The 23821-nt window shown below is 33.8% G+C and overlaps 1 protein-coding gene and 1 long non-coding RNA gene across 2 annotated transcripts in view; both read left to right on the forward strand.

The window, feature by feature from the left end:
- LOC129219310 (succinate--CoA ligase [ADP/GDP-forming] subunit alpha, mitochondrial-like) overlaps positions 1-23821 on the forward strand; it is a gene marked incomplete at its 5' end in the record, with an annotated part of 324980 nt that overhangs the window by 299854 nt on the left and 1305 nt on the right.
- Positions 453-17187, forward strand: LOC129219311 (uncharacterized). Its single transcript, XR_008580398.1, has 3 exons — positions 453-573; positions 12873-13023; positions 17056-17187. It is a non-coding gene; the product is annotated as an uncharacterized LOC129219311 (long non-coding RNA).

Consider the following 23821-nt stretch of genomic DNA (forward strand, 5'->3'; position numbering starts at 1 on the left):
GTGTTGACTTTCCTCCGCTTGAAGGGTAAAATCTCGACCTTGTGAGCTACTTTCACTCTAATCTGCCAAATAGTCGCATGATAGTTTATTTTCTGTTGCATTAATATGAGGCATGGTTTTGAATTGCATTTATACCTGAAGCAATTAATTAAAAAGTATGCTAGTTACCTGCACTTTGTTTGTCACCTCTTCTACTTTCACATTTAATGTCTATTTCCACCTGAATAATTTAGCTTTTGGTGTCATAAAATGACAATTCCTGAAATGCTTGAAAATCTGAATCTCACCCTTTCTCACGAACCCCTTTGTTTGTACTTCCATGTGTAATATGAGTGCTCTTCTGAGATTTATTCGCGAGGCTTGAACCTTATTTAATGTTATATAGTTCGTTTTCCGAATGTGTAACCCATGCTTTCTCTGCAGTTGCCAAAATTGTGAGATTCTGTGAAAGTGCGCCCATTCAATGGGTGGATTACAACTTTGCCAAAGTAGTCTCGCATTGCCTCATTTAGAATGCAACTGGCGCCAAAAGGATGCATCTGGATTACCGAGACTGATGGCAGTCCTAAACAAGTATGGTATTTCTAAATCTAAAAGAGTGCACTCTAACAATATGCAATCTTGTTTGTGAGACTGCATACACCGCGAGAACACTATTCGATTCCCTATAACTCTTCGTTTGATAGTTAACTTGAATTTAACATTTGCTCTTAGACTTTAGTTAAGTTGCCGTCTTTATCATTTGTTCTACTGTGTTTGATGCTAAATAAAATAGTTTAAATAGGTCGATTTACAAAATTTTCACAAATAAGAAATAATTCCGTATTAATTAGTTTTTTATGCATCAAACGTTGTTCTATAAATAATCATCAAGTTGATATCGCGCTCTTGTAAATTTTAGGAAAAAACTAAACGTTTTAGCCCCTTGTTCTCATTTTTCTACATAGGAAATATTTTATACTCTATTTGGTTGAGAAAATCGTTTTGCGTTTTATTTTTGAATTAATTTTTTCAAACAGATTAAAACGTATAATGTGTGTTTTTAATGAAAATGTTAATATTTCGTTGAATCTTTTCCGAAAACGCGTCAGTATACATTTTTTATTTATGTCGTGAATTTTGACTTTTTCTACTAGTCTGTTTGAGAAGCTAAATTTTATTGTATTACTACTATCAAAAATTTAATTTAGTCGTGGATCCATGTGAACAGGAAATGATTCTTTGTTACTTTTTTGAACATTTAATTTTGTCAATTTGCTATCCATCACACTGCTAGCAAACGTTTTTATCGACCTGTTTAGGAACTTAAATAACAGTTTATTATATGCAGTGTGTTATATACCCTAATCCCTGCCCGTTTAAGAACTAATTTTTTTTGTTGCTCCTTATTAGAATTAATTTCTTTATTGTCTCTTGTTAATAAACATTTTTATCACCTTTTCCAGTAGTGAAACTTTGTCCTTCCTTCGACTAACTTTTGATCTGAAAAATAAATTATTTCTTTGATTAAAGAACTGTTTTTTTTTTCTTTAGACTATCTTTTTTTTTTTTTTTCAATTCTTTTTTCCTATGAAACTCTTATGAAGCTAAATGTTAAGGTTGTTAAAAATGAATTTTTGTGATCAGATGAACTCGAAAGATTTAATGATCTTAGTTATTAAAAACCAAATCTCTTCCTTATTTGTTGTTGCAAATAATAACATGACAGTATAGTTTTGAAATGGGAATGTTTATTGTTCTCCAACGCGTTTCAAATGCATTTTGACTTTTCATTCTCTGTTTTATTTCTCTTATCTATCATCATGTGTAGAAAATGAAAAATCTGTACGTTTTGAGAGCCATTAGTGAAAATGAATTTCGAACTTCTGAACGTGTATACGACAAGTTTCCTTATACATTCTTCTGCATTTAATGAAATAAAGACAAAGTCAATAAAATTTCTATAGATACTGTTAAATGTAGAAAGGTCATTGAGAAATATCTTTCAATGTTTCAATCTAACTGTTTTTACACGCATGAACTCATAATTTTCATGGTCGTCATCACTGAGGCTTATATGCCTTTTTTTTTTCTTTACGCAATATAAACCACAGCAGACAGTTTTGTAAATATCAGTGCATTCATAAATTGTGAGAAATATTTTTATAAAATATAATGAAAGTGAAGATAGGCAGGTGGTACACCAAAACAGTAGGGGGTTAAAATAGGTCTAAGATATGGGGAGGGGGAGGTTAGGTGGGCGGAATCTGTGAAGCTGATTTTTTTGTTGTTTAATTGTGCAGTTGAATTTTAGCGTCATAATTAATTAAATGATCTTTTCTAAAGCATTCGGAACACGACCTCTAAAAATCGTGGAGATGGTCACTGTAAAGCTGGACTCCTTTCTTCCAATTAGTGATGTGCCGGATCGTTAAAAAAGTAGATCCACGAATACGGATCCGGATCATTAGTGTCAAGATCCGCGGATACGGATCTCAAAAATTTTTTTTACCGAATTCAACTATCCAAGTGTAAAATTTGTTACGGAAGGTATTCCCGTCAGAATAATGGCAATTTCTTCAAAAAAAAAAAAAAAAAAAAATGTCAACTGTGGCAAAAATATAATCAAAATAAATGATTTACTCTTTAAAGAAATATCCGTTAAAATTGAGGGAGAGTGGGAAGGAATGGGTCAGCACTGCATTAATGCTTAGATGGAATGTGAAAAATTATTTCTAGCTTACTCGGTAGATGTAGGAGCAAGAGTGTAAAGCTGCTACTGAACAGGCTAGAAATAATTTTTCCCATTTTATTTCAGCATAAATGCAGCGCTGACCCATTCCACCGAACTTCTCCGACCGACGAAATACAGAGCCGGGAACACCTTTACAAACAGTAAATAGAGAATCTAGTCTCACTTTTTTAAAGGATGCCGAGAAAAACAAAAATGAAGCAGAGCAGAAACCGCAAATCAATAACGAAAACTAATATTAAATTAAAAATCAGAAAAACAAAACAAGTCCCAGAGAGCCGACCTCATATTAAGATGAATTTCGCGGGTCAGAACACACATTTGTTAACAAATATGAACTGACAGCAGGTAAAAATTTTAAATCATTGAGTTTTTTCTCCTTATCTTCCGACTATGAAATCGCTACCAATCACGCGTATAAAAGCTTTTTATTTCATTTAAAATTTACTTAACAAGATTATAGCTCCTACTGTATATAAGTTGAAAGTTTCAAATAAATATCAAACGCAGAAAACTTCGTTCTTTCAATTAGGGCCAACATTTTTAACGTACGGGTAAATTTTTACTACCATAATTGTGAAAAACATTAAATCGGTTTTTAATTAATATCTCCGGTAATTAAAGTTCTACAAAAACGAGACCAAGCTAAGAACACTTTCGATCAAGTCACCTTTTGAACGAAAAATGAACTGTCAAAATCGGTTCATCTGTTTAGGAGCTACGATGCCACAAAAAGACACACTGATACACACTTTTAAAACTTATTTCCACTTCTTTTTTGCAACGGGGGGAGGGGGGTACAGATTGGCTTCTGAAATGATACCTTATAATTTAAATAGGGAATAAAATCTATTGAAACGGAATTTAAGAATCTTTTATTCAAATATTTAAAAAATTTTAGAATAGAAATGATCCGTTTAAGATCCGTCAAAAAAGTAGCGGATACGGGTACGGATACAGATCTTTATTTTTCCCTCGGATATCCGGATCATCACTACTTCCAATTCAAAGCTCAGTTTTTATGAAATAATAACATGAGAAAGATATAACCCACACTAAAAAAAGTCAATTCTTTGTTCTTTAAACACGTTGATCGACCAATAAATTTTATCATTTTTCGTTCGATCGTAATATTGAACCTTGAAAAGTAGAGGGGCAAAGGCCCCTTATTTTTGAAAATGAGGAAGCAATTACCCCTTGTACGAGCTGCCTGTGATAAGTAAAGTGTTCCGTTATGCAATTTTAAATATATTTTGATTTTTAGGGGGTTTTTTCTTTAATTATTTACTTTTTTATTTTTTCACAGTAAAAAAATTTTTGTGGGCTTTTTGAGGAATAATTTTCTATTTATTTGTGTACAGACAGATTTTAATGTTCTGAACTACGTTTTCTGCTATTTATTTAGGAAGCACTGGATACCGTGTTTGGCCGTTTTCTAAGCCCAATTTCATTGGGGCTTAGTTAAAATAGTAGCTTCGTTGCAGCGCATTTTAGAAATGAATGAACGGGGCTGTAATTTTTTCCCCTACTTACTTTTCAACTTAACTTCCTTTATTAATTTTATATCAAACGTACTTATAAAATATTAAACGTACTCAAGTTTACGTGACAAATGTATTTTTCAATGTTTTTCTCTGTACTACTTAAAGTAACGTTCTCACCGAAATGAGCTACGGTCTAAAGCGCGCAAACTTAGTTTTACACGTAACTTCAACTACACTATGATGTGTCGGGAAAGATTCTACCCTCTTAAATTATTTAAGCTCTACTATAGTGCCTAGAAAGAGTAGTGTGCCGATCGACGGGGAAAAAGTGAGGTCAGATCTGAGGAAAATCCAGATGGCGCTGCGCTCGAGGAGTACGTTATGCTCCTCAATCAGACTGGTTTTAAATCAGCGATTGCATGCTGATTTCGCAGTTTTAAAGCCCCGTTTTTCGGATTGAACTTATTTCTGCGCAAAGGACAAATTCTGTAATAAGTGCTATTTGTTACATGGGTGTTCATTTATTTTTTGAAGAATATAAAATTACCTTATGCTAATTTATCTTCAATGAAAATAGTAGAATATAAGGGGCCATTCATTAAATACGTAAGAGTCCCGAGGGGGAGGAGGGTTGGAAAAGTCTCTACGTACCTTGGGGTCAAACTCATTCTTACGTAATATTTTCCAAGTCGGTATTTCACATTAGAAATTGCGCGGTCAACAAGTGATTTGGCAGAGATTATGTTCCATTTGCGTCTGGAAGGTAAGAAACGTGTTAGGATAAGATGTTTTTTTATTTGTTTTACAAAGAATGAATAGTGTAAAATATAATAAAAGAGTCGCATTGTGAATGGCATGTTTTATTTTTTATTAATATTACATCAAAACAAAAACAAAAATAAAAATAAAAAATAATTTGAACTTTGACATCTTGAATTCAAATTATGTTCTTCGCAATCACGAGTGTGTGTGTATGTAGGCGTGTGTGTTTGGTATGTGTGTTTAAGTGGGGGGGGGGGGGGGTATGTGTATTTGTGGGTAGTTGTGTGTATGTGTTTGTGTGTAGGTGTATGTGTGTAGGTGTATGTATGTATGCGTGTGTGTATGTGTAGGTGTATGTGTAAGTGTATTTGTGTGTGGGTGTGCATAGGTGTGTGTGTAAGTGTAGGCAAGTAAGTGACGCATCCTGGAGAGGGTTTTCGCTAGATGAGCAGCATCGTGAGGCGGCCGGCCGACGGTGGTGCTGCAGAGGGTGTTGGCGGGAAAATAAAATGATAGGACCTCAAAATTGTCAAGTGAGAACAATAAGCAATCGTGATTGCTCAAAAAAATGTCGAAAAAACATTTAGTTTAGATTCAAACTTTTCAGTAACTATTTCTTTACGCAAAAGGTTTAATTTAATAATGTGAATTTAATAACGATTACAGTGATGTAACGACTCCAAGATTTGTTATTTTATCATTTTGAAAAACAAAATGGAATCTTACGTACCCTTACATGGGGGGGGGGATCAAAAATTGCCAAAATCATCCTTACGTAATTAATGAATGGCCCCTAAGTATTCAATAACTGCGCGTCTCTTATTTCTCTACTAATAATATAGCTGAAAGTCTCTTTGTCTGGATTTCTGTCTGAATCTCTGTGACGCGGACAGCAATTGTAACAAAATCCCGCGTCTACTAATGTAAACACCGCGAAATTGAACGTGCACCTCGACTGCACTGCCATTTAGCGTTTTTCATACAATTCGTCTTCAAGAATCGCAGGGAAAAAAGCGCCTGTCGGTACACTACTCTTTCTAGGCACTATAGCTCTACTTTCCTCTTGTGTTGACAGCCAGCTTCTACCTTACAGCTAAAGAAGCGAGCACTCTAGTTGTATCCTAGATCTATGATCTGATAACATGCTCGGACATTTTACACCATTGAAACTGTATGAGCGCAGTGAGAGCATGTTTATAAAGAAAATGCATTGACTCGGCTTATTACAGTGAGTAGAAATTTTTAATAGCAGCCGTTCACTGTACTAGGGTGGGCCGAAATAAGCCGAAAAAATTTTTTTTTCGAAATCAATTTTTGGATAGCGCGCAAAAGTTGCGTAGTGAGCTAGTTAGCACTCACAAAAAATTTCTAGGATATTAAAAAATATCTAGCCGGCGCTATTTGACACTGAAAAATCGAAAAAAAAAGAGAAAAATGACTTTTTGTCGAAATTTTTTTTAAAAACTACATTCCAAATATTTTGCTGGAATGCACCGAAAATGTTATATAATGAGCCAGTTCTAGCCCATAAAATGTTTCATTGAATTTAATGAGCATTTAACCGCTCCTTTCCGACATCAAAAATTGGAGAAAAATGAAAAAATATTGAATTTCTTTAAAAACCAATGTGAAAATTATTTTTCAAAATTAAATCATAGACCAATTAATTAAATAGCACTATTAATCATAGTAATTATTATCACGCAATAGTACCATACATTTTCTAGAATTACATATAGAGATAATAAAATTTTGAAAAAGAAATTTTCAAATTTGACTTATAATACCTCATGCATAATGAATATTATTTTTTGGAATAATATTGTCCCTTGTTATCAAATGATGGAAGTTCTTTCCTAGCTTGAAGTTAGGCACGAATGTATCTATCTCGTGCAGTTTCACCACGAACTTTTAATTCAGTTTCGGTTATTAGTTTCACACAACGTTTCACAGCTTGCATGTGACAATGGAAATTTCTCGAAAGTGAACTCTGTAGACTGTTCTTTGCACATTTCTTTTAACTGTTGGTCTCCTAGATATTGTAAGAGGTGGCTCTGTTTCAACACAGTTTGCCCAATCAATTAAATCAACATAATCAACGGCTTCAAAATTCAAAACTGAGTTTAGGACGCTTACAAAATCGTACACCACCCGAGCTCTTCGTCTTCTTATTTCTAGAGTTCAGAATGCGCCTAACAGCTAATTCCCGAATGTATTTTCTTGAGTCAAACAACATTGTCAACAGTAGCTGTTCAGGATGAGCGAAATATGCATTGTTTGAGAGAACTTTGAAAATTATCTTGCCAACGTTGTCTGGAAACTGTCTTGCAAGAGAAATCATTTTCCAAAAATGTTGGGCACCATACTGGCAGTTCGGTTTCATTTTTATTTCAAACCACATTGGAGCATAAACTAACATTACAGACTTTACAAGCATTGTAAGATTTTCTGATGGAGTTGGAGAGTGCCTATATACAAGCGTAACAAACGGTTTGCAGTTGTCAGCCATCGCAAAAAATTAGCATCTTATGTAACTATTTTTTATTTTAGTGTGTGCATTTTTTAAAATTTGCGTACAAATGTCGCATAAAATTAATTGAAGTAATTTTTCTAAGTAACGTATTGCGTAACATTTCAGTATTTACTTATTTCGAAACTACTTTAATTTTTTTTTTTTTTTTTTTTCATTTTTCCCATGTTTCAGTCTTAAAGGAGCGTAGCTAAATATTCTACGAAATGTATAAAAGTCTTTGAGGATTTCAACTAATTCACTGACAGATACTTCTAATGTTTGTTGAAACTAACTTCAAACTTTTATTTTTGACCCCCCCCCTTTTTTTTTTTGGAAAAAAGTGCATTTTTGCCCTTTTTTTAGTTTTTCAAGGTCAAATAGCGCCGGCTAAATATTAAAAAAAATTAGCGAAATTTTTTATGGGTAATAACGGGCCCATATAGCAACTTTTCCGCACTATCCAAAAACAGATTTCCAAAAAAAGTTTTTTCGACCCACCCTACGTACACCCTTCAGTTGTTGACCAGTACGAAAACGGGGTACATGTGAACAATTTTTTTCATTTCTTTATTTTCCAAAAAATATTATCAATTTCCCAACGCAAAAGTGCCCCCACGATTAAAAAGGCTTTTCTTTGTGTCGTAGATGTTTTTTTAGGATTTTTTACAAAATTATTTCTTTACTTTATGGTATTTTCAAAAAACATCTGCAGTTGTTCACATGTGCGCCTGGAGGGGGGCGCATGTGAACGGGCCAGGGACACATATCAACTCAGGTAAAAAATGCAGACGCATCATAATTTTAAAGGAAAATTCTTCAATATGAAACATATACCTAAATAACAAATACGTTGAAGTGTTTGTAACCTATACTGCGTCAGTTTCAATTGTTCCACTAAGAAAATATTTTTTCCCGAAATATATAACTGATCACTGACTAAACTAGAAAAAAACTTATATGACTACATAATACAAAGAATTTTTTATTATGTAATAGGTTATCCTACATACACTGCTCGACATTGAAAATGCAACACCAAGAAGGAGTGGTCAGAAAGTGATAAAATTTGGAAAAAAGACAGAGACAGCAAGGAATAATAAATGATAATAATTTCAAAATGATAGGCAGAATACAGAGCGAGAACGGCGTCGGCTCAGTAGGATGTAGGACCACTGTGGACAGCGATACACGAAGAAACACGTCTAGGCATAGAGGCAATAAGGGTGCGGATGGTGTCCAGAGGGATGGCTCTCCATTCCCTTTCAACCATTTGCCACAGTTCGTCTTCTGAACAAGGCAGGTACAGAGTCCACAAACGGCGTCCAATCGCATCCCACACATGCTCGATTGGTGACAGGTCAGGAGAGTATGGGGGCCAGGGAAGCATCTGTGCCTTGGAGAGCATGTTGGCAGATGCGAGCACTGTGTGGTCGGGCGTTATCCTGCTGAAAAATTGCATTAGGTAGCCCTTGAAGGTAAGGGATTGCCACCGGCCGCAGCACATTATCCAAGCATCGTTGGGCCGTCATAGTGCCCTGAATACGAACTAGAGGTGATATGGAATTGTACGCAATTGCGCTCCAAACCATTATGCCACGTTGTCGTGCGGTGGGAGGTTCCACAGTTATTGCCGGATTAGATCTGTCTCCACGTCAACGCCACACACGTATGCGGCGACTATCACCGGATAAACAGAAGCGGGATTCATCTGAGAACACGACATTTCGCCATTCTGTCAACCACGTCGCTCTAGTCCGGCACTATACTAAACGCTGCTGGCTATGTTGTGGGGTCAGTGGCAGTCTTCTTAGCGGACGCCGTGATTGCAGACCACGTGCGACCGAACGACGGGAAATGGTTCTGGTTGACACGGGAACATTTAGGGTATCTTGCACCTGCTGCAGAATCGAGGAACAAGTGACTTGTGGGTCTGCTACAGCTTGTCAGTGGATGCGTCGATCCACGCGTTCTGGTGTCACTCTGGCTGCCCCTGCACCCCGCAATCTTGCTACATTTCGTTGTTCCAACCTTCTTCGGCACAGCCGATGCATCGTGCTCGCATCCATGTAGGTATCAGCTACGATTTGACGTACAGACCAACCTCCCTTTCTCAGTCCGATCACCATACCCCTCATAAAATCGTCGATCTGTCGGAAGTGCCTTCGTTGACGGCGGCCTGGCATTCTCTCGTGCTAAACGTATCCTCCAAGACAAAAACAGAATTTCTACGATAATTCTCCAGTCAGAAATAACGACACGAATATTGCCCATTCTGCTAGTTCCTTCCCTTATATCTTACTTTACCTGCGTCGAAGAGCTGCGCATTTCACATCATTAACATAACTCAGTGATGTACGTCTACTCTAAAATTTGCATAAAGTTCTGAACACTCCTTCTTGGTGTTGCATTTTCAATGTCGAGCAGTGTATATTTTGCTTTTAAGCTTCAATACATTGTTTGATAGTGTATTTCAAAATGATTTTGAACTTCAATTTTTACCAAAATGAAAATATTTTGTGTTTTTTTTTATTTCCTGTTCGTTTTATATAACACATCAACTATTTAGTAACAAAAAAAATTAAAAAATAATAAACATAAATAAATAAATATATTAATACTATTAATAACAATTAACAATAAATTTACAAACTGGTTATAGAAAAAAGGATAATTATAAATATTTACACATTTTACACAATATTCTACACTAATAATAATATTACGGAGAGCGGCTATGGGAACTGTTGTTCACTTGTGCCCCTAGATGTTGTGTTCACAAGTTGCCCCATCGTCTACTTTAAAGTTACTTTGTAAAAATAAAGAATTTTTTAATTTAATAAAAAAATTTAAACATTGTCATAAATTTACTTGAATGTTCATACAATGGTTCGTAATACCTAGATTTAGATTAGCAGTTAGTTTTAAAAATTTTATCAAGTGAAGAAGGCAGTAATAAAATGTTTTCTACATCTACTAAAACTAAGAAGTTGCCACCACAGAAATATAAAATGGCTCATTGCTCTAAATATTTGTCCTAGAGGTACAAACTAGTACTGTCCCTTATTTGAGAATTTTTCCAGATTTTTTGCTTGAAGTTTACGATCTAATTAAAGCATACCATGTTCACATGTGCCCCGTGTTCACATGTGAGCCCCCTTTTCCCCTACATCTTCTGAGTTAGTTATCCAGCTTTGCGCCTGAAAAAGAGTAGATCCCAACTTCTGCCTGCAATGATCCGCTTGTTTTCTCCCCTTTTCAGAGAATTTTCGTATTGCTGTTTTAAAGTATAGCTGGGAGGGGGGGGGGGAAGCATTCTTTTGTATTCGAAGACTATTTACACTGGAGGCACATGAAAGGTGTCACTTTTTAAGGAATAATATGCGGTACTTAATTATGTTTTTTTTTAAATATTATTGTTGTTAAACGGTTGTCTTCATATTAAAATGAGCATCAACTTTAACAGATTTAATGCCAACCCCTCTTTTTTATCTCATATTTGTAATCAGCATCGTCATTTAGCTTTGTAATCCAAATTTTGTTGAATTGGATCCAGCCGTTGCTTCAAAAATTAAACTGAGAAAAAACCGTCTCGAAATGTTACAACGTTTTTTGCTTATAATACTTTAACAATTTTAGGTACGGCAAAGATTTTTCAATATAAAAGTATGAACCAAACTATTAACTATAAATACGACACTTACTATTTCTGAATTGTATTTTTTTAAATGAGTTATGATATTAATATTAAAAAATATGATCTGAAACGTTTTTTATTTTGATGAATCAACAAATAAGAAAAGCTTTTACAGGATTATCCATATTTTAAGCTCAAGATATTCAGTAGTTTTTATGATATGCTAAAAAATTTGCTGCTGTTTAAGGGACCCTATAGCTTTTCAAAAAATTAAAAAATTATTCCAAAAAAAAAAAGCAAAAACTTTATAATAATAAATTATTACACAAGAAATTCTTTTTTTTCTACACTTTCTTGGTGTATGTATGGGGGGGGGGGGTCTTGGTCATTTAGAAAATGGGCTATATAAATTTCAATGACTCAGATATAAACTGTGTGTAGGCATTATAAAGGAGGTAAACTAAGCGCTCAGCAATTCTTAACGCAGATTAACTGTAGGCAGCTGCTTCTGTTTTGAAAAATCTTAACAAGCGATTCAGATACAGTAAATAACCCTTCTATACCGCGAAAAGTAGCAGATCGTAGAGATAATTATACTTCCTACTAAGTTGCAAGCTAAATGCTAGAATACTGCACTTCATGTAGCAAAAAATAGGTGTTCCTTTTCGAAAATTCAGACTTGGTGTTCGTTTTGTATATAGTTCCTTATCAAAATTCCATTTGCATTGTTTTCAAGGAGACTTGAATTAATGTCGATTGATACTTCTTTTTCTTCCCTAGCACGTATAATAGCAGAGTAATTGCGATTGTTTCGTCGTCGCCCCCCCCCCCCCCCCATGACTGTACCTGCAAAGAGCCGGCTTTTTGGCCAGTGTGAACGGGCCGTCAGAGGATAAGAACTCTCCCTCCTAAACTGTTGTTTTAAGTCATATGGAGGTCTTAATATTTTAATATATACATGTAAGGATTGCTCCTCAAGAAAAATTCTGACTTGTTAGGACCAATCCTCTCCTCCCCCGCCCCGGAAGAAAATTGTATCTGCTCTAGAAATGGCACTAACAGACATTGAACAGTTTTTTTTAAGTGATATTTTTCTTTTTTTATTGTTGAAAGGAAATGTTGTTGAAGAGGAAAATAGGGAAAGTAAAACAGACCTTCTGAGGGTCCCCCCCCCCGTATATACGACCCTATATGTATAACACCTCAACTAAATCTGTAAGTATGGAAAAGAGTATATATGAGGCAGTAAGAAGCAAAGGAATGTAAGTGGACATTTTCAGGTTTTGAGTAAAACGCGTTTAAAAGTAACGTCCTAGGTAGACTTTCATTGATTTTTTTCTCTAAGCCATGCTGTACAGCAGCACCTACGTGGGCTACTAATACTATCTCTTGCCCCAAGACAGAGGAGAGGTTTCCCCTAATATTTGCATTTGTACTCGTTGTCTCCAAATTTTTAATTTTGCCACTTCCATGCATCCCTTTGCTTCTCACTGCTTCATAATAATGTTAACATTGTTACTATTCCTTTTTGCAATGCCACTACTGTATTTTTCTTTATTCATGAATGAGTGCTATTCTCTGGGTTCTTTCAATTTCTCTTAAGACAGCCTTCTGTTTAGTCTTTGAATGTTCTCCTACATAATGTCTTTAATACATTAGTAAATTAGTTATAATTATAAAACATTAAATTAGTTTTTAGGTTCGTCATGTATCGTGTGGCATGTTATAATAATGTTGTTCTTTTAATAGATGTATGGCCAGTACAAGGAAGATTTAGAAGCTTATGCAAAAGCTGAAGCTAGAAGACTGAAAGCATTACAAAAATTGAGAAAAAAAGAAGAAACGATAAGAAAGAAGCAACTAAAAACTTACCGTAGTGCGTGGCAAAGAAGACTTGCAGGTATTATTTAGAATTTAAGTATTTTTTCAATTTGATACTGGGTTATTTTCAAAATGTATTTCCTAAAAATGTAAATAATTGCATATTTTATGCCAATGCTTGTTGCTACAACTCATCTTAAGAAGAGGATTCAGCTACTGCTATACAAAATGCAAATCACACGCAAGTTACGTTTAAATAATTGCTTAAATAAGTAACATTTTAGAGAGATTTACTCATAATGCTTTTTTATGGATCCCCATTTTCTGATGAGGACTCACAAAAAAGCATTTCAATTGAAAAAAAAAAGACAATACAGTCGAGTCCCGACTTACGTGAGGGATGCGTTCCAAGACACCTCGCGTAAGTCGGATTTCGCGTTGTGGAACAAGGTATGTTTAGTAATTTTTTTATAAGCATACCCCATTGTTTCAGACGTTTGTAAACACCCTTCATATTGTTTCAAACCATTTATTAACTATATATTGCAGTATCTTTTACAAAGAACCGACCTTTTCTGTATTTTAGAAAAAGCGTTATTATTTAACATAAAATTCTGTAATTTAGCACAAAATCAATGATTAATTGGGAGAGAAACTTAAAATAGAGCAGTATGGTACTTACAGTATGTACACTACAGCATTATTATAGCACTTAACAGTACAGATATAGTAAATATATTTATAATTTAAAAAATGAAGAAGTGTTTATGCAGCGCGATCGGAATGTTTTCAGAATGTATTTTATCAACGTTCATATGTAAAATGAAAAAAAAAGGTAAGAATTGGAGCTGTTATTTGTATAAACTAAAGCAAAACGTTGTTTAGGCTACTCTCCGCCGCTCTTTTCCGAAAAAGTTCATGTTGTCTGCGAGTAATTTGTGTCCGCACTAAAAAATTCATTACTCATGAAAAACTCGCGTTATAGCCATTTTGCGTAAGTCGGATCGCGTTGTAGCGGGATCCGACTGTACTAAAAAGTAAATATATTTGTATAACTTTCAGGGTTATCTTTTTCCGAAGGGACTCGTCTTCACATCCAGATTGTTGACATTGATTTTGTTGCTATTAGCTTCTAAAGCGATTTTTTGTTCAGAATTTTTATTTACCTACTCATGCCGATATGATTGTAGGGTTTTTTTTTCTTTTTTCAAAATTTTCCAACAGTTGTAGTTTTATTAATGGCGGGAACCTCAAAATTTGCGATCAACATTCACCATCACTCACCAAAAAAAAGTGTAGTATAATACAGAAATGTGTTTTAATAAATAATTATATATATAAATTGTCTTTGTCTATATTATTTGGATCTGCGGCTCAGAAATGCCCTTGAAATCGATCGTATTTAACTCTTGAATCTCGACTGTTGAATTTCGCTTCTTTCTCCACCATTTTCCGTCATCAGATTTTGCTTTTTGATCTTTTCCTACCCCCCCCCTCCCTAATTACAGCATCTATGTTTTGAAATGCGCAATATTTTTGCATCCTTAACAGAGTTTGAAAATTTTACCTTCAGAGCTTTCAGCAACTGTCTTCCAAGTTTAGGCGAATAATTTTTAATATCATTTCCCTGTTATCAAATTTTCGAATTTTTCATGCGTGGGAAAATGAAATAAAAAAAATAATGGTTTTTATAAGAATTGTTTTTTACTGGAAGGAAGTAATGTAACTTATTTGCTTCTCAATTAAAAGTAAAATTTAGGTTCTGGTTATGATTTTAAGCATTATTGAAATTTAAAACATTTGCTTAAAAGAATTTTGTGATGTGGTTTCATGTCGATTCGCATCACTGTTCTCTTACTTCTTTAAAGAGAACACTGCCTTGGTGACTGTGACAAGTTCTGTAACTGAACCTTAAATATACATTGATGTTTCGAAACTTAGTCATCTCAAACTTCATCGTCAAATTTCAGCGGGGGGGGGGGGGGGGGACAGATTTCATACTACAATATCCATGCATCCTCTGTGTTTCCTTTTCAAATTTTTCATTATGGCAGCATTTTCTGGATGATAGTTATTAGCAGGTTAATGGATCATTTTCAACATGTTGCCCCCTTCAATCACTTCGGGAGCGTTTACAGAAATTTATTTCGGAAGGAGTCAAGCCATGTATTATGAAAATGTTCCAAATTTAAGTCCGAAAATATTAAAATCCTTACTCACAACGAGCAGTTTCAAATTTATTTCCGGTTTGGCCCGGGAAGCTGCACCCTTAAATACACCCTTGAATCACTTGCTCTAAATACTTGTAAATTTTGGCTGTGAAGATATTTAAAGATCTATATTTGTAAAGGCAATGTTTTGGACTTTTTTGTCTAAGGGATAGAATTATGTAACGCATACCTCATTTCTTAACGTATGACTTTTACATTCAGCTGTGAAATGTGTGTTGTGTGTCAAATTTAATTTCTAAAGCAAAGAAATACAAAACATGCTGAGCCAAATCTTTGATGGTAGTGTGTTTCTACTACATATGATAGTTATGGAGTCATGGCGCACGTTATTTTTTAATTCTTTTACTGCCTAATTGGTCACTTCTGTATTCTGCTTTTTATATGTTGTTCAATGTATTAGTTTGTGATCTGTTATGTTTCCAAAGCTGTTATCTGTAATGAATGTTTTAAATACACAAGCATACTGTAGAATTGATTTTAAGGATTATTCAGTATGAAATCTTTTAAATTAATTTTTCCGAAACTGATGTTGCACTTGATGATAGTAGCACTTCGCAAAATCCATGTACTATAAGGAGGAATTTAGTACCTTATATACTCGTGTATAAATCGAGACAGGGGATCAACTTATACGTGGGGCAGAATTTCCGAAATGTTCCCAAACAATTCTTGAGGGGAAAAAACCTCGAAAATGTGAACATTTTCCCAATTTTAGTCCACCCCTTTTAAACAGACGCTAAAGAGGTAAATACTTACACAATCTGTTATAATTCTACATGGTCTGACTTTGAAATAAAGGCTAGTACTTTCAGTAAACGACCGATTACACGAAAAGTGCAGAAATTACCGAATTCGTGAATTTTCACGATAGTCGCGAATTAATGCTCATTTTTTAAAATTAATGTCATTTGTCTACAGCACAGAATTTAATAATTACAGGGATACCCCCCCCCCCAGGGCATGGGCTCAAACACCCTAAATATCGAGAAGAGCCCCCCTCCCCCAAAAAAAGCAAAAGCCCCCCTAAAAAAGTGAAAAATACCCCTCAACTAATCCCTCCTAAAATTTTAATGGCGCAGTCTGCGCCATGTTAATTAAAAATAAAAGCTGCAAGTAACGAAATCGTAACCGTGAAATTGAAATCGTTTACAAAAATCGCGATCGCAGAAGAAAGCCTTTTTTATGAAAATAAATAAATAAATAAATAAAAATCTGACGTTTCTTGACATAAGAATTTTTCATTACATTTCATTTCCCTCCTTTTTATAACGTTTATCTTCAAAATTCACAACAAAACGTTCCTTTTTTTTTTCGCGAAAGTAGGGGCTCGATTTATACACGAGTCTATGCGATATTCATTTACTCATGATCAACTACAGAAAGTAGCGGCTCGATTTATACGCGAGTTATTCATGATCAACTACAATTGACTCCTTTTTTGGGCAGTTTTTTAACTTTTATTTTTTGATTTTCTTGTTATGTACATTTATTTTACTTCTGTTTCTTATGTGGATGGTTATTATTTCATGAAACAGATTTTAGTTTACAACAAATGCTTGGAAATTTTTTGGATTACAGACGTGAGAAATTGCAAATATATTCTGTATAAGTAATTCATCAATTAGTTTTTAACAGCTTTTATATTGGGACAATCTAAAAATGTTAAAGCCAACTTTCTGTCGCATAATATTTCATAAAATTAAATTGCTATTTGACCCACTGCATGATATTGCTAATTTTTGAATTTAATTTTGTAAAATTATTTAGTGTAGCTATTTAAAATTTGTGTTTAATTCTATAGAATGTGTTCTGTCTGATTGCATTGTTTAAAAAATATTAATCTGTGGTGCTTGTTGATAATACATTTTTGATAATTTTAGGGTACTTCACAGCATTTTGGCATCACACATTTGCCAAATTAGGTGAAGATTGGGTATTTCTTGCTGTACTTGGCATTCTTACCTCCTTAATTAGTTTTGGCATGGATTATGCAATAGCAATATGCTTAAGAAGTATGTTCCCATTTTGCATTTTGCTTTTTTTACTTGTGCATGCAATCAACTAATATAAAGAAGCATCATTTTCAATCATAACCAGATTGTGATATATAAGCATATTTTTGAAGCTGTTGCATTTTAGATATTTTTTTTCTGTAGTATTATATTGATGGCTATGTAACAAAATGCGTAAATTTTAACGTTGAATAATAAAACAGTTTAAGTATTAGATTTGAAAAGTGTCAAAGTTCACACTGAAATTAATTTTGAGGCTTATAAACATTGAATATGATTTTAAAAAATAATAATAAAAAATTAAAAAAAAAAAAAAAAGCAGAAACATTTTTCAAAGCAAAATTTTTTATAAAATTGTACCCATGTGGTTTTGGGAGGGTAGTCTTTTTGGATTTTTTTTAAATTTATTTTTCTTCTTACTGAAATGATTTTTTTTTCTTATTTAACTTGGTTGCTGGTATATTTTTGTTGAGAAAATTGAAATACTTTACCTCAGTAATACTTTTGACAGTTGGGACAAATATACAATCTCTGACAAAGACGATAGGGATGATTAATATTAACTCTTCACCGCCGTCCCTCGCCCCCCCCCCCCTTCTTTTTCTGGGTAGTGTTTCTAATTTGATAATCATATCAAATATTCTAACTGCAATTCGCGAATTCATTGTATTGGAACATGATTTTTTTTTTTTTAAATCAAGCTGAACAGAATACAATTTTCGAAATAGATACTTTTTTTGGGAACAAAAAAAAAAAATTATTTCGAATTTTCCACCTTTTCTACCCTTTATGTATTGTTTTTGATACTTGATTTTATTAACTTAGCATTTAAGAATAGTATTTCAGTGGCGCCATCTATGAGCATAATAGCTAAGTTAATAAATGAGGGGGTTAAATTTCGCGCATATAAGCTAGCCGATTTTGTCTCAAATTTATCATCATTATTTTTACCGTTACTTAATTATTTTTAAATAATATTTTCAAACTCGAAAAAATTTCACTGTCCAAATTTTTTTTCTCATCTTGTTTTATGGTTCTCATTCTGATTTTTGTGTAAATTAGTACTTTTAAGCAGTGTGCCAAGAAAAGTAGAGTTTTTCCCCCTTTTCTTTTATTTTATTTTTATTTTTTTTGTAAAGAATATTTTTTTTTAAATCAAACATTTGTTGCTTATAGTTTTTTTAAATATTATTTTATTCATAGTAAAAATAAAAGTTAATTACTTTCGTAAATTTCTTTTGCTTATAAACATTAAATCATTTATTTGGGCTGTAGTATCTTCGTTTTTCAACTGGTGTTCTACATAAAAACCAATTTACAGCTGTAACTTTTATTAAACTTTGAAAATTTTGAAACATGATGATTGTATTTTGTTTAAATTATGAAATGCTTAAAGCCCGAAAACACCAATTTATGAATTTTTTCCAAAACCAGTTTTCTTATTGAAACTTATATTTTAACGTGTCTAGATCATTTATGTAAGACATAAATTTCTTTTAATTTCCTATCTATTTTCTCTTACATCTTGAGACATAAAAAAATAATGTTGAATTTTTGCTTAGAAATGTAAGAGATAGTTTGCTAGTAAACTTACAAAAAATCAAGTAATTTTAAAAGAAATAACATTTCTAGGCTTATTGGCCATGGTAAAAATGGAAATGAAATTCCAGACGTTTCGTTAAGCTCTGCGGCTGACATCATCAGTGGATGAGTTCGATGCGACTGATGAGCTGCTCTGGTCACTCTGGTATTTAAAAAAACTGCTGGTGGGTGCCAGTTCCTGATTGGATGGCGTTCTGGAACTGACGGTGGGTGCCGGTTCCTGATTAGATGACGTTCACCAGAGTTTGCTTCGATACCAGAGCCACCGAAGCAGCCCATCAGTCGCATCGAACACATCCACTGATGATGTGAGCCGCAGAGCTTGACGAAACGGCTGGATTTTCTTTTCCATTTCGACCACATCCAATAAGCCCGGAAATGTTATTTCTTCATATTCACTCCAGCCAAGAAAACTTTAAGCAGTTTTTATCAAGTAATTTTGTATGAAAACCTTAAAAAATGTTTTATTAAATTAGAGGTCACCCTGTAAATATTATCAGTGCACTTCATTCAGGTCATTGTTTAAGTGGATGGGTGGGGGTAAATTACCTTTACTCCCAACTTAAAAAAAATCATGTTTTTACCCTTAAAGAAGCGTCATTTTTTGATAAAATTATATTTGACCCCCCGCCCCCCCACCGGAAAAATTCCAAATGACGGACCTGATTTCATTAATTTTAAAAATTTGCTTGCTCATCAGTAAGACACGTAGTTCTGGCTGTTACTCATATCTAACTTGAATTTAGATTGAAATTCATTCTCTTGATCTGTTGTGGAATATATTTCAGTTAGTTTTGGCAATTAATGTTTTCAATAGGAAAATTAAAAACTAAACAAATGCCTCAGATCATAGCACTTTACAACTAAGTAGCTACAATAAATGAAGTAAAAAATATTTGTAACACACTATAAAAAGAAGTTCCAAGCAAATTTTATATAACTTGCTACAGTTTCATTCCAATAAAAGTAAAAGAACAGCTAAGTTGTTTTATCTCTATTCTTTGATCATTACAAAACAAAACAAAAATATTAATATTAAAAAATTAAACTGAAAAATAAAAATTCAGATTTTTGCATCTCAGTAATTATTTCTCAGAAGGAAAAAAAAAGTTTGCAGCTTTTCTTTTATATAACTCTTTAAATTTACTGAATGAAAATAATGTGTTTTTTTTTTTCTTTTCATCTCATTAATGATTTATATCAGCAATAAAAGTTTCTGCAACCACATGAAAAATAAAATGTTTTTATTCTCTATACTTTGCCGCAATCAATGACTCTACCATTGTTAATATTAAGTTTATTCAATGTTACAATGTTAAGGTCATTTTTCCTTCAGGCTCTGCCAGGATTGCATAGTGGCAGTTAAACTAGTTCTGGGGTTCAGGAAGTAGATCCAGAGGTCTTATAATTCCAGAAGTTGGAGACTCATTTTTTCCTCCAACTCTGCAGCCCTGGGTTTTTGTTGTTTTCAAATTTCCCTTCTTATGCTAATGTTTATTTTTTATTTATTTATTTTTTGATTATTATTATTTTTTAATAGTTCAAATAAAGGGGAAAAATCCCTTTGGAAATGAGGTTGTCCTGTCGAAGATCTTTCTGAGAAAAAAGTTTTGTGTTTCAATTTGATTGTGATCTCAAGTGTTATTTTATAAGAGTAATTTGGCAGACTTTTCCCCTCATCACTTTTTCTACTTCTAACATTTTCAGTTTTAAACTTTTATTGATTTGTCTTTGTTTTAATCCTTCTTTTTCTTTTTTTTAAAAGTCTTTTATGGGGAAGTAGGCTAAAAAAGCTGGTTTAGTTAATTGGACAGTTCAGTTAATTAATTGATGCTCTACTTAATGCAGTTTTCCATTTCGTTTTTCTTATAACATCTCTTTGCTGCCCCCATTATTTATTTATTTATTTATTTATTTATTTTGAACCAAATTTATTTCCTGATTTTATTAGTGCTGTGAGTGAAATTTTTTCTTTCATAAAAATTTAGATTTTTTTCGTAGCTCGCATCTGGTTATATCGTGATTTGGCTAGGCATCCAGTGTTACAATACTTGGCGTGGATAGCATTCCCTCTCACTTTGATTCTTTTTTCATCTGGCTTTGTTCATATCATTGCACCCCAAGCAATAGGTAAGTAGTTTAATTTTGCACTTTCAACTTCTATTATGTTGCATTTTCCCCATTTTGAAATCTATGTAGTAAACGTTTCTTAAACTTGCTTGATTTTTTAAATATCATAATGTTATTAGAAAGATACCAGATACAGTGGCGGATACAGAAAGCAATTTTAGGGGAGTCATGCTGGGGAATGCCCCCAATAAACAAACCTTCGGTTTTGGGTACGAAAGATTTCTGAAACTGCTTGGAGGACAATAAAAAGCACCAAATCGGCCAGGAATAAGGCACCTACTTTTGATGAACATTGCAAATAAATTTCATAAGCAATGAAACAAAGTAGTAGTTCAAATATTTACTTTAAAAAAATTAATGAATTGTAAAGATACTGTTGCCATTGTTTACGTTTTATGCTTGAAGCGTTTGAACACAATGTGAACGGATGCTGTTGTCGACGACTTGGGGGGGGGGAGGGGAGAGTACTACCGCCACTGTATCAGTGGCAGATACAAGGGGACGGCTAAAACCCTCCCCTTGTAACTGCCACTGATCAGATAAACATATATATTTCTTATTTTCAATGCTGAATACCAGGCCAGGGAGGTCATTCCAAACATTTTCTACTTTCGAGTTCGAAACGTAACGTCAGAGCCGATCACGTGACGAGAAATCTCGCAAAGTGGTATTCTGAGGTAAAAAAATTGTTATTGCGATGTGGCAACGAGTCCCAAGTTCCAGCCGCGATGGGGGAGGAAGAGTTTTTCGCCGGTTTTGGCGGCGCGGGGGGAGGGGAGGAGGCACGTGATTTCTTCCAACCAATGGTCTTTAGGCGCAGATACTTTTTGTTTTGCTCCATCCGTGCAAGATAAGGTGTGAATTTTGACGATTGGCACGCTAATGGCACATACTTCAAAGAATACGTTTTACGTTGCAAAGAATCACATTGAAATAATTTTAGATTTTCTAGAAGCAAATCCAGAATTCATAAAAATAAATTCACCGAAAATTTTACAAAATAGTACACAAAGGAAAAATGAGCCGAGGGCTAAAGGTAAGTCATATTTTATGCATACGAGTATTTCAATATTACAGTGTCTAAAACAAAAATCGAAGAGGGGAAAAAAGCCAATACATACATGAGAAAAAAAATTAACCGTACATTTTGTTGATTTATAATATAAAACCATCTATAATAGTAAGAACGTCTTGTATGAAATATATTTTTCCCGAGAAACTATAATCAAAATAATGATAATAATAATAACTTTAGAAAAAATCATGATATCAAAAAAAAAAAATCCTAACTGTCATAAATGCAGACGAAGAAATATTAATAGTCCGTAATCGGGGATTGTATATTATGTTGTTGTTGTGTCTCGTGTCGAATGTGAAAGGTTTAGCTGCATCCAAAAGTCTTGATGAAAAAATCTGCTAATTCAAATTGAATATAAAACACTAAAATGCAGGGGGGGGGGGGCTAGGTTATGGCGCTGACTGCGCTATTGAATTTTTTAGGGGATGGTGGTGGTGAGGGGTATTTGTTTATTGGGGAGGGGCTCTTGCTTTTGTAGGGGGGAGTCTTTGCGATATTTGGGGGGAGGGGCACCCCTGCAACATGTAAAAGGTTTGTTGGGCTAATTGAGCTTTTGGGGATGAGAGCAGTCATAACAGAGTATACAATCTTCCATATTAGGATTGGTAATGTAAAAACCAACCTTTCCCCCCGCTCAGTTGTAACTTGTAATTATAGCAACAATCTCAGTATCAAAGACATATTCCAGTTGTTTTCTCTTTTTCTTTAAAATTATAATTTAATAAGCATATGCTTAAATAAAAAGTTTTATTTCTTCATTATTCCTGTTTTCAAATTCCATTTTTTCTAGGTATTTGTTTTCCAAGACCCAATCTTAAGATATCTTCAAAACAGTACTTTTTTAGATTTCCTTTTCAAAACAAGCAACTTGTAACTATGATTACATAATTTCATCTTTATCTTCAAGATTAAAAAGTCAAAACAGCAATCTTGGTTATAAGATCAGTTTAAAATGAATAAATACTCTGCTTCTGTAAATGTATATTGAAAAATATTCATAAAGGGAGTAAGATTTTTTAATCATCGTTTCACTTCAGCTGATAAAGAACTTTAAACGTTCAACCCAAAGGAAAGATTCTAAATTGAAGAAGAAATGAAAAAAGGAGCAATCGGGGCGAAATGGAAAATCAAATTTTGGAAACAATTTCCCAGAAATTACCAGGCTTTGTACTTTTTTGTAATTAGTTAATCAATATCAAATTTCAATAAAGAAAAAAAAAATTTCTTACAAATTAAATTCAATTGAAATTGAATAATGACAGTAGGTAACAAATAAAGAATTTAGGGGAAAAAAGGGGGAGGAGGGTTTTACAGCAAAAGAAGACAGAAAAAAAAATTACATTCGTCAGTGGTGTACCTAGCATGGGTGACAGACGGGGCGGTCATTTGTGATGTCACCGCCCCCCCCCCCCCCTTAAACGCAAAAAAAGGGGGATTGTATATTCTGTGTAAACTTGAAATTCATACAATTTTCAGAAACAAATAGTACTTTTGTGAAACAACTAAAATTTTAAGTGGGATAATGTACAAAAGACAAATAAAAATTATGAACGCTTTTTATATAATTTGCCCTAGACGCATTTGTGCAGGCCGTCAAGCGGTCAAAACCAATAAAGGGGAGTAGAAAATTCATAGCTCCTTAATTTTTTCAAATGCATTATTTCTTGAAAATGGAAGTCCCCTATCCCCCCCCCCCCACCCAACGGATTTGGTTAAAAGAAAATGAAATCCATGGAAATAAAGAACCTTAGCCGAGAATGCATTTTTATTCATAAACTGACATCTTTTGCATTGAAAAAGGAGCTCTTAATGTATTTAAAACAC

Source organism: Uloborus diversus, chromosome 3 (assembly GCF_026930045.1).
Source record: "Uloborus diversus isolate 005 chromosome 3, Udiv.v.3.1, whole genome shotgun sequence".
In the NCBI taxonomy this organism is placed as follows: Eukaryota; Metazoa; Arthropoda; class Arachnida; order Araneae; family Uloboridae; genus Uloborus; species Uloborus diversus.